This window comes from Notechis scutatus, chromosome Z, assembly GCF_049901735.1.
Source record: "Notechis scutatus isolate UNSWTSFEM ecotype Mainland chromosome Z, rNotScu1.2, whole genome shotgun sequence".
Taxonomy (NCBI): Eukaryota; Metazoa; Chordata; class Lepidosauria; order Squamata; family Elapidae; genus Notechis; species Notechis scutatus.
In genome coordinates, this window is record NC_142025.1 from 59,441,122 (window position 1) to 59,456,338 (window position 15,217).

General features: G+C 37.9%; 1 long non-coding RNA gene and 1 pseudogene across 3 annotated transcripts in view; one reads left to right on the forward strand and one right to left on the reverse strand.

Moving 5' to 3' along the window:
- LOC148128889 (uncharacterized) overlaps positions 1-15,217 on the reverse strand; it is a 264,294-nt gene that overhangs the window by 219,953 nt on the left and 29,124 nt on the right. The gene's annotated exons all lie outside the window — the stretch shown is intronic.
- Positions 1,062-4,097, forward strand: LOC148128891 (general transcription factor II-I repeat domain-containing protein 2B pseudogene; annotated as a pseudogene). The gene is made up of 2 exons (XR_015745711.1): positions 1,062-1,329; positions 2,015-4,097. The product of XR_015745711.1 is annotated as a general transcription factor II-I repeat domain-containing protein 2B pseudogene (transcript).

The following is a 15,217-nucleotide window of genomic DNA, read 5'->3' on the forward strand; positions in this document are numbered from 1 at the left end:
TATTAGCAATCAGAGAGCAAGAAGATAAAGAATATTATAAAATTTGGGATTTATTTTATCAGTGGCTAGATAAGAAAATAGAGAAGTAAACTATGTTATGGAAAGGAATCAGGGGTGGGATTCAAATTTTTTAACAACTGGTTCTGTGGGTGTGGCTTAGTTGGTGGACATGGCTTGGTGGTCATGTGACCAGCTGAACGTGGCTTGGTGGTCATGTTATTGGCCAATTCAATATCACTCACATTGAGGCATGCATCTCCTCGCCTGGCTTCTCATGACTGTGGGGATGCTGCAACAGTCATAAGTGTGAAAAATTGTCATAAGTCACTTTTTTCAGTGCCATTGTAACTTTGAATGGTCACTCCACTCAAGCAAAGTACCAGCAAAGGAGGGGAAAAAAACTCCAGAGAGGTTCCTGAGACAGGAAGTCTAGTCCTGCCAAGAATGTGATAAGGGTTAACGGAGAGGCAGTTTCTGTAAGCAACACCAGAATGTTTCCTTCCTGCCTTCCTTACAGGATTAGGCCAGTAATTTCTTCTAACAACCAGTTCTCCGAACTGCTTCGAATGTTAACAACCAGTTCTAGCGAATAGGTGCGAACTGGTAGAATCCCACCCCTGAAAGGAATAGTATAATATGTAAGATAATATGATGCAATGATGTTATATAATTTAATATAAGAAATGAATTGTATGATCCCAGGTTTGTCAAAATAGAGATTTGCTCAATAAGGAATATATAAATTTATAGTTGGGTCTAATAACGATACAATAATAACACAATATAACATAATATAATATGCATAGTTGACCTAGGTCAGGGGTGGGCAAACTACGGCCCATGGGCCACATCCGGCCCGTTGGTCTGTCCAATCCGGCCTGCCTCTGAAAAAAAATCGCTGAGCATGGCATATTGCTCTGCGCTGCGTGGCCCCCAAAGCTGCAAAACAGCACGGAGTGCTCTCGGGGTAGGAAAGAAAAGAAGAACTTTGCAAAGGTGCTGGGAGTTCGAAATCAAAGGTGCTGGGAGTTCGAGTGTGACCTCTCCGAAGGTGAGTCCCTGCCGATCCCCCTTTTTTTTCTGGGGCTTCCAGGCTTAAACTTTGCAAAGGCAAGGTTTGCAGGCGGGAGCGTCTTCCCGCCAAGGAGCGGGAAGGGTTCCGCCCAGCGGGCGGGCGGGCTGCTTGGAGGAGGCAACCCGGCGGTGCTCTGGGTTTCCCCTCCGCCACGTGGCTCGGGGCCAGGCGCGAGCACCCGCGAGGAAAAAGGAAGCCGCAAGTTGCTGGGAAGTTGCTCGGGTGCTGGGAGCAGCCATGTTGCCGCCGTCGTGGTGAGCGGCTCGTCGGGCGCGTCACGCGAGGAGGAGGGCTTTTAAAGTGCCGCCCGAACAGGACCGCCGAGCTGGGAAATGGGGCACCAAGGCAGGGCAAGGCTCCACCAGCAGCGGCCTAGCTTTAGGTGGGCTTGGATGCCCCTGAGCGTGGTTTGCTGTTTGTTCTCTCCTGGGACTCGTGATTGGAAAGCGTGGAAAGTAGTAGCAGGACCAGCTGTGTTGTTACTTTGCTTCCGGAAGCTGCTCTTTTGGAAGAGCGCTTCGGTGATCGGACCTTGCCAGCTCAGGAGCAATTCCAGTTTTCGCTAACCTCAGTAGCAAAATAAAATCACCGAGTCAGTTCAAGCCTTGCAAACTGAGACTTAACTGGTGGGCAAAGAGCTCCTTTCCTTTCCTTCTCTCTTCCCCCTCGAGCGGAGGAAATGGTGTTGGAGAATTGCTTGCTGTAATTCGAAATTGAAACTTCAATTACCCTCCCCACCCAACTAATTTTCAGTAAGTGCCACTGACTTCAGCATTTGGTTGTAAGAGCTTGATTTGATCAAAGCTAAGTATTAGGGTTTTTTGTTTTCAAGTTCAAAGAGATGGTGGTTTGGAAGGGGTTTTGTTACTGTTGGGAGGGGGGGAGCTTGGAAGACCAAAATTTTGAATGTTTTATTTAAGTCTTTTTTCTCCAATGTAGATTTGGAATGGAAAATCATTTATGTGGGCTCAGCAGAAAGTGAGGAATTCGATCAAGTTTTAGATTCAGTATTAGTAGGCCACAAAGCGCCTCTTTCCGGCGCGCCTCGCCTCGCTTTGCGCCTGCCTCTCCTCCTTCTCCTCACTGGCTCATTCTCTCTCGTTCGCCAAGCGGTGCCCCTTGCACGAAGGTTACCTGGGAACCTGGGATTGGATCTGTAGTATAGTGGGGGTTAATATTCTTTAGGAGGGGTTTCACCCACTAAGCTCCCCCCAAAATGTCGGCTCACATTAAAAAAAGGAAAGTTGATTCTGAATGCCGTGTTTTCAACAAGACATGGACTGCTAAATATTTATTTACGGAAGTCAAAGGCAAAGCCGTTTGCTTAGTTTGTGGTACAGTTGTTGCTGTGTTGAAAGATTATAATCTGAATCGCCACTATGTGACCAAACATGAGGATAAATATAGGAACTTGTCTGACCAAGAGCGAGCAAAGGAGTCAGAGAATTTGCTATCCAAGCTGCAAACTCAACGAACACTTTTTACAAAACTTAGCACATCCAGAGATACAGCTACCAAAGCAAGTTATGTCATATCTCATAAAATAGCTAAACAAAGTAAACCGTTTTCTGACGGAGAGTTTATTAAAGAGTGTTTGGTGGACTCTGCTGAGCTAATATGTCCAGAGAAAAAGGGTGCATTTGAGAACATCCCTCTGTCCCGGCGTACTGTGATGAGAAGGGTTGAAGACATTGCAGGAAATTTGGAGTTTCAGTTGAAGAACAGAGCGGTTACATTTTCCTTTTTTACCCTGGCTCTGGATGAGAGCTGCGATGTACGAGACACTGCCCAGCTACTCATCTTCTTACGTGGGATCACTGCAGACTTCAAAATAATGGAGGAACTGGCAGCCATGCAGTCAATGAAAGAGACAACAACAGGGAGTGATTTCCTAATGGAAGTAAATGCATGTTTAGACAAGTTGGGACTGAAATGGGACAAACTTGTAGGTGTGACAACAGATGGTTGTCCAAATCTGACGGGGAGAAATGTTGGACTTTTGAAGAGAATGCAGGATAAAGTTATCGAAATTAACCCTGAGCAGAAATTGACATTTTTGCATTGTATTATACATCAGGAAGTGTTGTGTAGGTCAGTATTAAAAATGAACCATGTTGTTGATGTTGTAACTAAAACCGTTAACTTCATCAGAGCAAGAGCACTGAATCACAGACAGTTTGTTGCACTATTGGAGGAAAATGAGTCTGAACATCGTGACATCAGCTACCACACAAATGTCAGGTGGCTGAGCCTGGGAAAAGTCCTGAAAGTTTTCTGGGACCTGAGAGAGGAGATCTGGCAATTCTGTGAGAACAAGGGAAATGACATCCCTCAGCTTTCAGATGCAGACTGGCTGGCAGACCTTGGTTTTGCTGTGGACGTGACTTCTCGGATGAATGACCTGAATGTCCAACTGCAATGCAAGGGCCTTTTTGTGCATGAAATGTACAGCGCAGTGAAGGCTTTCATGAGAAAGTTGCAGCTTCTCTCAAGCCAAATGGGGAACAATATTCTTACTCACATGCCAACACTGAAGGAAGCCAAACCATCAGCTGATCACCTCCACAGGTACTCATCCATGTTAGAAGCACTGCATGCTGAGTTTTCAAGGCGATTTCAAGATTTCAAAACACTTGAGAGTGAAATGGACATGGTTTCTTCTCCCTTCAGCTGCAATGTGGGTAATACACCCAGTGATGTTCAGATGGAACTCATTGACTTGCAGTCTGACACACTTCTGGCAGCGCACTTTAGGTCTGTCCCACTGCTTGAGTTTTACTCATCACTCAAAGAGGAGAACTTTCCACACATGAGGAGACATGCTCTGAAAATTCTAGTCCTCTTTGGATCTACCTACATATGTGAACAGACATTCTCAGTGATGAAGTTCAACAAATCCAGACACAGATCCTCTATCACTGATGACCACCTCTCAGCTGTCCTTCGCATAGCCACCTCAGATATTCTGCCAGATTTCAGTGCACTTGTTCAAGCCCAAGACAGACTGGATTTCTCCCACTGAACAGGTAAATGATTATTATATATAATTTGCTGCATTTTATAATGGGCCCTTTATAATGGCCTTTTATAAAATTGGTTCGGCCCTCGAACGCAGATCTGATTTTCCATGTGGCCCCTGACAGAAATTAATTGCCTACCCCTGACCTAGGTAATATGAATGTATGTTTGGAAGGGAAGACCGTTGATATTGTGACATTGCACAAAAGAAATATACCAACCGACACACTGTATTTTGAAAGATGGTTTTATGTTGATGTTTTATGTTTGTGTTTGTTAGTGTTTGTCTTTTTAAAAAATAAAAAATATATAAAAAAAAATAGAGCTATTTTGGATCATGAATGTCTGGGACATTGAGAAAAAGGGAACTAAAAGTAGTAATTGGTAAGCGAGTTGGTATATACCTACAAGTGGGTATTAATTGATGGACAGTATAAGGGAATAGGGAAGTACATCCAGTAAGATTACATACCACTGGGTGGGCTTCACAAGAAGAAGGGTATAAAAGAAGGGGGTAAATCTCAAATCAGGGCCACTGATAGTAGCTATCCTTTCTGGAGTTTCATTTCTGGACCTCATTGCAATGGGTTGTTAGTAAATACTATCTTACAGAAATGTTGTTATGATGGCTTTTCATGTTCCAAATTGCTCATGAAATAAACCTCTGATAGCAAAGTAAGATTTATTGCTTGTGGTTTGTCTATGTTCATCTTTTGTTGAATTATTTTTATAACAAGGGTCCCATTTCTTTAATGTAATGTCTTCATCTGTGTCACTGTCTCTGTTTTCTCTCACTACAAATATGCTACCTGGAATCCAGCAAGCAGCATAATCTGACTTCCTCAGAATGTGTCTGCCATTGACGTGCACCTTTAAGGCTTGGCATAATCAGTCTTCATAGCTCCCATATTTTGGCCAGAAGACACCACTCCCTTTAATGGGATATACTGGTCATTCAAAATAACAGTACTGTATCATTCTTTTCCTGTCCTTATTTCTAGTCTTACTGTTGTATTTCTAATTCTTCAACATCACCCCTAAAATACTGTCTGGGGGAATGCTTGGATTGTCTGGGAATCTCGTTCCCTTTTTATTCTGGGCCTGTTTGCCTCCTCTGTTGACCATCTTAGAGACCACACTCTCTCCAAGTTTAATCAAACCATCCTCTGCTTCATCCTGTTTCCCTTGTGAGTGAACAGAACTGGAGTCCACACTTGCTTTGTACTTCAAGTATGTCTCACATTATCTGTCAATCAAATCTCACAGACACAAAGGGTTTTCCCACCCACCAGGGTAATACTTTAACAGCCCTCTGTTTCTTACCCTGGTCTATGCACAGAGTTGCCCAGTTGATTGAATCTCAAGACCTCATGGACCTTCTAGTAAGACTTTGTTATTTACAAGCTCGGTCTCTCTTTACCAGGCGAAGTGTTCAGTGAGAACCATTGAGCTCAATGAGACATGTCTTCCTCTCTTATCCTGATGCCTCCTACTGCCACTGTATCCCAGATGAGCCCCCAAGACTGTTATGAACAGTGCACATTTGTATATGGAACTACCTGAGACAGCAACTTCGATAATTATTATTCTTTTAAAGGATCATTTTCTTTATATTTAACACACATAACATGCATACACAAAACACAGAAAGAGAAATACACTACAAGTAGTCCTTGACTTACGACCACAATTGAGCCCAAAATCTCTGTTGAGTGTAGACATTTGTTTTATCCCATTTTATGACCTTTCTTGCCTCAGTTGTTAAGTGAAACACTGCAGTTGATAAGTTAGTAATTTGGTTGTTAAGCGAATCTGGCTTCCGCATTGACTTTGCTTGTCAGAAGGTTGCAAAAGGTGATCACATGACCTTGGAACACAAGCAACAGTCATAAGTATGAATCAGTTGCCAAGCATCTGAAATTTGATCATATGAGCCTGGGGATGCTTCAAAGGTTGTAACTGTGAAAACGGTTATAAATCACTTTTTTCAGTGCCGTTGTAACTTTGAATAGTCACTAAGCAATCTGTTGTAAGTTGAGGACTATCAATACTTCAATAAATTGGCTGCTCCGCAATGAAAGAACTGGATGTTTTGTTTTTGTTACAGTGCTACTAACATTTTCTTTGTGCTTTATTTAAACATTTATTATTTTAGTTTAAAAGCAGTCAATGTTGGCTGGTTGGAGAATTCGTCCACACATCTTAAAATTGCTGGGGTTGTGATACAATTCCACAGTTCTGTTTTATTTAGAGTTCTCATGATGCCACCAAATTATCTACCTAGATGTTGTGGGAATGTAGTAAAATTACCAATGGCAACCTTGTTGAAACTCAATGAATACAAAGTCTCTATGGTAACGAAATGGAGATAAATACACAAAGTGGTGAACATCTGGGAAAAAAGGATAAAATGGGTAGGAATAAAGACAGAAAAACTACAATGCATCTTTAGCACTCTGTGAAATACTATCCACGATTGTTTCTGGCATGCTGCGCCATGTCGAAGAAACTGAGCAGGAGGGACTGGTTCAAACATAATGAAAACTAGAAGTGGAAGAGTTTGAGTTCCTTTTTTTTCAATACCTCTAATAAATTGTATGAAAATGGTTTCCCAACAGAGAATATCTATTTCTTGTACATTATCTTTAATTTTTGCACCTAACAAATAAACATTCAAGAAATACTGCTTTCTCTTTACTTACAAATAAAAGTAACCTAGTTCTAAATGTTAATAAAGGAGATCATTGTAGATTTTAGAAAAAGCTGGTATAGTCATATTCCATTCAGTTTCAAGTATGCAGTTGTAGAGGTTGTCAACAGTAATAAGTATCCGGGGTTGCACATAACTAACAATCTGAATAGGTGTCTCCACAAGTCATCCTGCATTACCTGAGCCAGATGAGGAGAGCATATCTTTCTCCTGTCCTGATCACTTTTTACAGAAGCATGATTGAGAACATTTTAACTGTGTCATTGTTTGGTTTGGTGGCAGTAGTGCCTCAGATAGAAGATCCATACTGAGAGTGGTAAGGACAACTGAGAAGATTATAGAAAGCTTGTTTCCCATTATTCAGGATACCTTTTATAAGTGCCATGTCCTTAGGGTTCAAAGCATTGTTCGAGACCCCATACACCCACTTTACAGTCTGTTTCTGTTACTGGATTTCCAGATTCTGTAACAGATTTGTTCCCTATGCCATCCATCTGGTAAACTCACAAGATTCATTTTTCTCACTTGTACATGTATACATCCGAACTCAAACTAGACTTTGTTGTTTCTCTGTGTCATATATATGGCATAATTTTGTATTTATTTATTTTGTCATATTTATGTAGTATATATTGGAGGTGGTGACCTTTTAAAAGCTATATGCAACGGACTTCCGGTTTGTCGGCTTCGCGAGCGGCAGGGATTTGCGAAGCTGCGCGATCCCTGCCACGCTAGCCGTTTTTGGGGCTCCGACCCAGCCGGGTACGGAGCTAGGCTGCCCTGCAGGGGCAGCTGAAGGTAGGGGGGATCCGGAGAAGGGTTTGGGGGTGCTGCAGACCCCCTCCTGGCCGGCAGAACCCCCTTTCCCAGGACGGTGCAGCGGCGGTCCGTAATGGCCGCCACAAAGAAGCTGGCAGCCGGGTAAGAATGCGCAGGAGGAAGTGGAGAAAGTGATTGAGAGGAGAAAGTTTTTTCTTGGCTCCTAGGACTCTAAGACATATTTAATAAAATTCCTGAAAAGTATGACTTTCTGAATAATACCTGCCAGAAGAGGGAAAAAAGCGGCTGCTGGAAGGTGCTGAAAGGATAGCTTTCCCTCTTTTCCTACGGAATAAATAACTGGATATTAAGAAACCTATTTTTTTTAGGTGGAAATTGGTTTTAAGCGATGAGTGGGAAGAGAGAGGATTAAAAAGAAAATATTTGTATGCTAAGATTTGTTGGAGCAGATGCCTTAAGGATTTGAAGACTAGAATATATTGTAACAAGACTTTAAACAGATTTGGACTTTCTTTCTCTTTGATTGATATCACCCCAGAAGGAGAAAGTGAGAACTCTGCCTTGGTTTGGACTGATTGATAACTTTGGGACTGTTTTATCTTTTTTATTTTCTTTTGAATATTCTGGTTGTTGTAAGAAGAAAGAAGGAGAAAAGAAAAGAAAAGATTTATAATGGCTCTTTCTGTTGAGGAACTAAGAAATGGTGTGGAAGAAGCTTTCCTTTTCTTAGAAATGGCGCTTACTAATTATCAACAAAAATTACAACAGATGAAGACAGCAGAGGAACAAGAAAGAAAGGAAGGAGCCATCTTTAATGAATCTCAGAATTTGATCCAGAAAAAAGGAAGAGAGAAAGAAAAGAAAAGAAGAGAAAGAAGAAAACTAAAGGATTTAAGGACTTAAGATCTAAAAAACATTTAAGAAAGGGAAAAATAAAGTGCAAAACCAATATGATGATTGTAAACAAAGGGAAAAGAAATACGACAGAGAAGGGAAGCCGGTAAGGCAGAGGCTAGAAGAAGGGGGTAGAAAGGTTTGTTGGGAAAAGAAAGAAAGGAAAAGGTGGAGAAAAGCTACAACGTTTTGAAATTAAATGGAAAAAAGGAATTTTTATGGATAATGGATAAAGTATAATTTAAAAAAAAAAAAGATTTTGCAAGGTACATAAGATGAGATGGTAGTATTGCAATGGTTTAAGAGTTGATAAGAGATTAAAATGTTAAAATGTTTAAAAATGATTGGTTTTAAAACTTAATAATAGGAGAGGTTTAGAATATTGTTTTAATTAAAGAGTTTAATAAAATTATGGTATTGATGTTATTATAAAATTTTTATTATAGTATTTCTTTTTAATATTTGGATTTATTCTCTAATTATGCACTTAATTGTGTTGGATGTATTAGTTAGATAGAATGTACCAAGCAAAATCTGATTGGGTATTAGATATTACTTTAAAGATTAATTTGATTAACTTAGGGGGAGATAGAAAGGCATCATACTCTGATTAATGATTTCAGGAGAAACTGATTTTCTTTTTTTTCATAAGGGATGAGACAAAGGGATGATAAAAAATGGACAAAAGATACAAATATAATGATTTAAACTAAGATGATTAATTAAGGTAGAATTAAGAAGTGTGAAATATGTGGAGAAGTTAATATAGAAGGCTTAGAATGGTAAATAAAATAAGTAATGATATGTAAGATGAGCATGAATATAATTGAAGTCCATGAAGAGAGAGACACCTGGGTCCAAGTTACTTTCCAAAAGATATTTTTTTATGTTTTGTGTGTTGTGTGTATATGTCTTTTTTGGGGGAGAATTGGTAAAACTTGTAGAAATATAGAATGAGAATAATGGTAACTAAGTCAGAAAGAAACAGATGAAATAATAATAATGATATTGAATAAGAGTAAAGAGAAGTAAAGAGAAATTGAATAAGAGGTTTTGGTATATTATATGGAAATGGTTTAAAACAGAATCATAATTTATCTGACTTGTTAAATTTACAAGGGAAAAAGGTTTAAACATGTAATGAATAATGATAATTTGTGTGTTTTAAAAATTAATAAAACTTGTTTTAAAAAAAAAAAAAAAAAAGCTATATGCAACGAAATTTCACTTTAATGTATGCTGATTAATTTACATTTAAAGTGACAATAAAGTAATTCTAAGTCTAAAATGCTTCAATTGTTTCACCTGAGAAATCCCATGATGTTTTGTTTCCCTGTTTCATTTCCCTGTTTCATAAAATAGTGCATAATACCCAGATTTCAGGCAATTATTTCTTATGCATTTAAGCCAAGAATATGGCTTATGTCTTTTGCCCATGCACATGCTCCTTTTTTTCTTGACCACAATTGCTATAAACCTGCAGCTACCTGAATAGAACTGGATATTAAATCACACCATGGCAATTTATTATGTGATCTTGACTTATTTTTAACATTTTCTATTGCTTGTCACTTTGAATGAAATATCACCATCTGTACAGAATAGAATAGAATAGAATAGAATAGAATAGAATAGAATAGAATAGAATAGAATAGAATAGAATAGAATAGAATAGTTTATTGGCCAAGTGTGATTGAACATACAAGGAATTTGTCTGGGTGCAAATGCTTTCAGTATACATTAAAAAAAGATACATTCATCAATAGTCAAGAATAATCAGGTACAGCACTTAATAGTCATAGGGTAGAATAAGCAATTCTGGTGTCAGCATAAAAAGGGAGCAAAACAGTTTTATGCATGAATCCAAGTTCCTATATGTGATAATAATCACAAAACAACCAGAGACAATGAACAAGAGCTTTATTATTAAGCTTTTGCAAAAGGGAATTTGCTCAGTGGCAGAAGACATTTTCCCCAGGAGGGCTGGGTTTTATATATACAGGTTCAAATATACAATCTCTGCCCGTTTCCTGGGTTCACAATCTATCCAACTACGTATCTCCCTATGCCACACCCATAGCGTAACACTTGTTTCCTTGTCTTTGGAAATTACCCTTGTTCTCATTGCTATGTCTTCCTGTTATGTCCATCGAAGCACAATGGATCATTAGCAGGCTTCCGTTTTGTCAGGGTGACCCAGCATCTCTAATATTAATTCTTTTTTTTTTTAAAACAGTTTTATTAATTTTAACAACAAACAAAAACACATAAAACATAAAAACATCATCCTTTCCTTCATGAGTTTACAGACAGTGTGTCGGTTGGTTTACCACTTTTTTGTGTGCATCCATTTTATGGTCTCCATTGTAGTTATATTACATAATAGCTCATATTATCTAATATTAATTCTCAAGCCAAAAGTACAAACCCCGATTCCAGCCAAGAACATGACATTTTACTTTAAAACCCAACAAGTTACAAAACATGTTTGTTAGATACAGTTATATAATTGTCCAGTAATCTTCTTTTTTTTGTAAAAAATTTATTTGGGTTTTCACAAAACATAATACAAGTAAAATTTCTTTTTTTGAGAACAGTATGGTCCCAGGTTATTACTTCTCCATACAGACACAAACTCAATTTCATATTCATATTTGTGTTCTATTCCATATCTCATTACTATTTTAACATTTTCTCAATAATTTTTCCCTTCCCTTAGTTTTCTCAACCTTGCTTTTAATTATCTCATTCCTTTCTAAGTTCAGATATATATTCTAAGTTTCATTTATACTTTTGTCTGTCCTGTTTCAATTTCATATTGTGATGACCCGTAGTCTCTCAAAATAACCCAAAACCCAAAACATACATTAAAGTCCAGTAAGGCCTTCAACTTAACTTCACTGTTTTATGAGGCACAGTTTAAAGTCACAAAAGTAAATAATGAGGCAAAAAGAAAACCAAAACAAACCGCATTGACGAGAGTTCCGAAGCAAGCCAAGATAACTAATCATAAACTCCAGGAAAATAACCGAGGAGAGTCCATGGGAAGAACACCAGCAAAGATAAACCTCTTTCAAAGCAAACACTAAACTTTGACTCCAGCAATTCTGACTGCGTAGTTACAAACTTATATACATAGCTCCCAGCTGCAAGACACGAGGAGGATCACGGTAATCTCCTCCTGAGTAGACCTTGCTTTTCCCTGATCCTCTCCTCCCTGTGTGACCTAGGATGGATAGGGGATGGGCCTGGCTCCTCCTCTGATTGCTCAGCCGGCCTCTGCCCTTCCCCAGCCTCCTCCACCACCTCTGGAGCCACACTCCCACTCTCTGTTGGCTGTTCCTCCTCTTCCTCAGAGTCAGTCTCCACCAGGGGCATGACACATATTTTCTTTTCTCATTAAACAAAAATTTCCCCTATAGTTACTGATTGGAGTATGACACCTTTGTATCTTTTAATTTTTGTCCATTCAACTCTTATTTAAACTTCAATTTATGCCTTTACAATTATAACATTCGATATAACACATAACTCCCAGTCGAGTTCTGCTTGGTACATTCTTAAAATACACACTAAGTTCTTAAAGAGAAGGTATATATATAACAATAATAAATAAAATACTTATTCTCTTCCAATTCAACTCTATAATTAATGTTAATTATAATCTTTAACATCTTTAATATTTCTTTTCAATAGGATATACTTCCTTAGGAACACTTATAATATTTCCATAATTTTTTCATATTTCTTTCATATTCCTTTTCACTTAAATTTTTATAACACATTAGTAATAATTAAAGTGTTCCCCTCCTTTCCTAATTTCATTCTCTCATTATTTCATTTATTTATTAACAAACATTCCATTACATTACAATAAGTATTTTATCTATCATTTTAATCACACTTGTTTCATATTTTCAAAGTTAATTTCTATTTTTAATATAACAATACTATCTTATGTACCCTTGCAGAATCCCCTTTTCAATTAAATTTTCACCCATTATCTGTGTCTTCTAAATAGGCTTATACCTTTAATCCTTGTATGTTTTCCCTGTTTCTCTATATTCTTTTTCTGTCCTTTATAATTTCTTTTCCTTTCCCTTTTCCCCCTCTTCTTCTCCCTCTCCTTTTGGACCCCTTGTCTCTCTAATTCTGTAATTCTCTCTTCTGTTTCTTGCTAATGTAATTACTTTTCAAACTATTCTTTTTTTTTTGGTTGTTTTTTTTCAGATCTTAAATTTTTCACTCTCTTTCCCCCCTTTCCTGTCTTTTCCCCACATAGAATTACTTGGTCATTGAAGATGGCTTCTTCTTTGTCCCGCCCGTCTTGTTCTATTGGCATTTCTTGTTGTTTCTCATAGTTCAGGATCTCCATTTCTAAAAATTGAAATACGAAGCCAAAAAAACCTCTTCCTTCTTGTGCATCTTCTTTCTGTTTTTTAAGTTCCATTTTCAATTCTTCCAAGAGTGATACCATTTAAAAAAAATTTAAACCACCACCCAATTAATTTTAGTTCTTTAGATCCAATAACTAAAAATCCAAAGATCACCAAATAATCCAAATAATCCAAAGCGGTTTCTTCTTGCTTCTTTTGTCCCACTTTCTCTTCCTGGGGTTCTATTATCTTGTTACAAAGTTTCAGTTAGGATGTATCTTTTAGGAATCTTGTTAAAATTTCACTGTTAATTCCTTTCACCTCCAGGTGGACTCCTCCATTTTTCCAGATCCCACCCTTGTTTTTTCCTTTTCTCTCCTCTCCTTCTTTTAAAAGTTTTTGAGAGTCCAGAAATGGCTAACTTGGTTTATAACAATGTTAAACCACATGACTTCCGGTTTGTCGGCTTCGCAATACTGCGATACTGCGCGATCCCTGCCATGCTAGCCGTTTTTGGTGCTCCAACCCGGACGGGTCTGGAGCTAAGGCTGCCCTGTAGGGGTGGCTGAAGACAAGGGGGATCCGGAGTGAGGTTTGGGGGTGCTGCAGACCCCCTTCCCAGCCAGCAGAACCCCCTTTTCCCAAGACGGTGCGCGGCGGTCTGCAATGGCCGCCACAAAGAAGCTGGCAGCCGGGTAAGAATGCGCAGGAGGAAGTGGAGAAAGCTTTTGAAAAGAGAAAGTTTTTCTTGGTTCCCAGGACTCTAAGATATATTTAACAAAATTCCTGGAAATTATGGTTTTCTGAATGATACCTTCTAGAAGAGAAAATAAGCGGCAATTTGGTGGTGCTGAAAGGAAAGTTTACTCTCCTTCTCTACGGATTTAATAAGTGGATATTAAGAAACCTATTTTTTTAGGTAAAAACTGGCTTTAAGTGATAAGTGAGAAGGGAGAGGACAAAAAAAATATTTGTATGCTAAGATTTCGATGGAGGAGATGCCTTAAGGATTTGAAGATTGAAATATATTGCAATAAGACTTTAAGAAACAGATTTGGACTTTCTTTTTTTCTGATTGATACTACCCCAGGAAGAGAAAGTGAGAACTTTGCCTTGGCTTGGACTGATTGATAACTTTGGGACTGTTTTATTTATTTATTTTTTTGAAATATCTTGGTTGCTGTAAGAAGAAAGAAGGGGAAAAGAAAAGAAAAGATTTATAATGGCTCTTTCTGTTGAGGAACTGAGAAAAGAATATGAGCAAATAAAGAAAAATGGTAAAGATGGTTTGAAAGAAGCCTTCCTTTTCTTAGAAATGGCGCTTGCTAACTATCAACAAACATTACAACAGATGAAGACAGCAGAAGAAGAAGAAGGAGAGGAAGAAGCCATTTTTAATGAGTTTCAGAATTTAACCAAGAAAGAAGGAAGAGGGAAAGGAAGAGAAATGAAGGACTTAAGATTTAAAAAGCATTTAAGAAGGGGAAAAATAAGGTGCAAAATCAATATAATGATAGTAAACAAAAGGAAAAGGAATACAACAGAGAAGGGAAGCCAGTAAGGCAGAGGCTAGAAGAAGAGGGGGTAGAAAGGTTTGGTGGGGGAAGAAAGGAAGGAAAATGGTGGAGAAAAGCCACAAAGTTTTGAAATTAGATGGGAAAAAAGGAATCTTTTTTAGGGATAAAGGGTAAAGTATAAATTCTTTAAAAAAGATTTTGCAAGGTACATAAGATGATATTGTAGCATTGTATTAGAAATAGAAAACTAAAACGGTTTAAGAGTTGATAAGAGATTAAAATGTTGAAATGTTTAGTAATGATTGATCTTAAATTTAATAATATTAAAGGGAAGGTTTAGAATATTGAGTTTTAATTAAAGAGTTTAATAAGATTATGGTATTGATGTTATTATAAAATTTTTATTATAGCATTTGTTTTTGGAAAAGACAATGGGAATGTTATAAGATTCAACATTTAGATTTACTGTTTAGCTATGTATTTAATTATTTTGGATTTACTATTTAGATAGAATGTACCAAGCAGAATCGGATTGGGTACTGGGTGTTATTTTAAATGTTAATTTGATTAATTTAGAGGGGAGATAGAAAGGCATCATACTCTGATTAGTGATTTCAGGAGAAATTCTTTTTTTTTATTATAAGGAACGAGACAAAGGGACAATAAAGAATGGACAAAAGATACAAATGTAATGACTCAAATTAAGATGGATTAATTAAGATAGAATTAAGAAGAGTGAAATGTGTGGAGAAGTTAATATAGAAGACTTAGAATGGTAAATAAAATAAGTAATGACATGTAAGATGAGCATGAATATAATTGAAGTCCATGAAGAGAGAGGTATCTG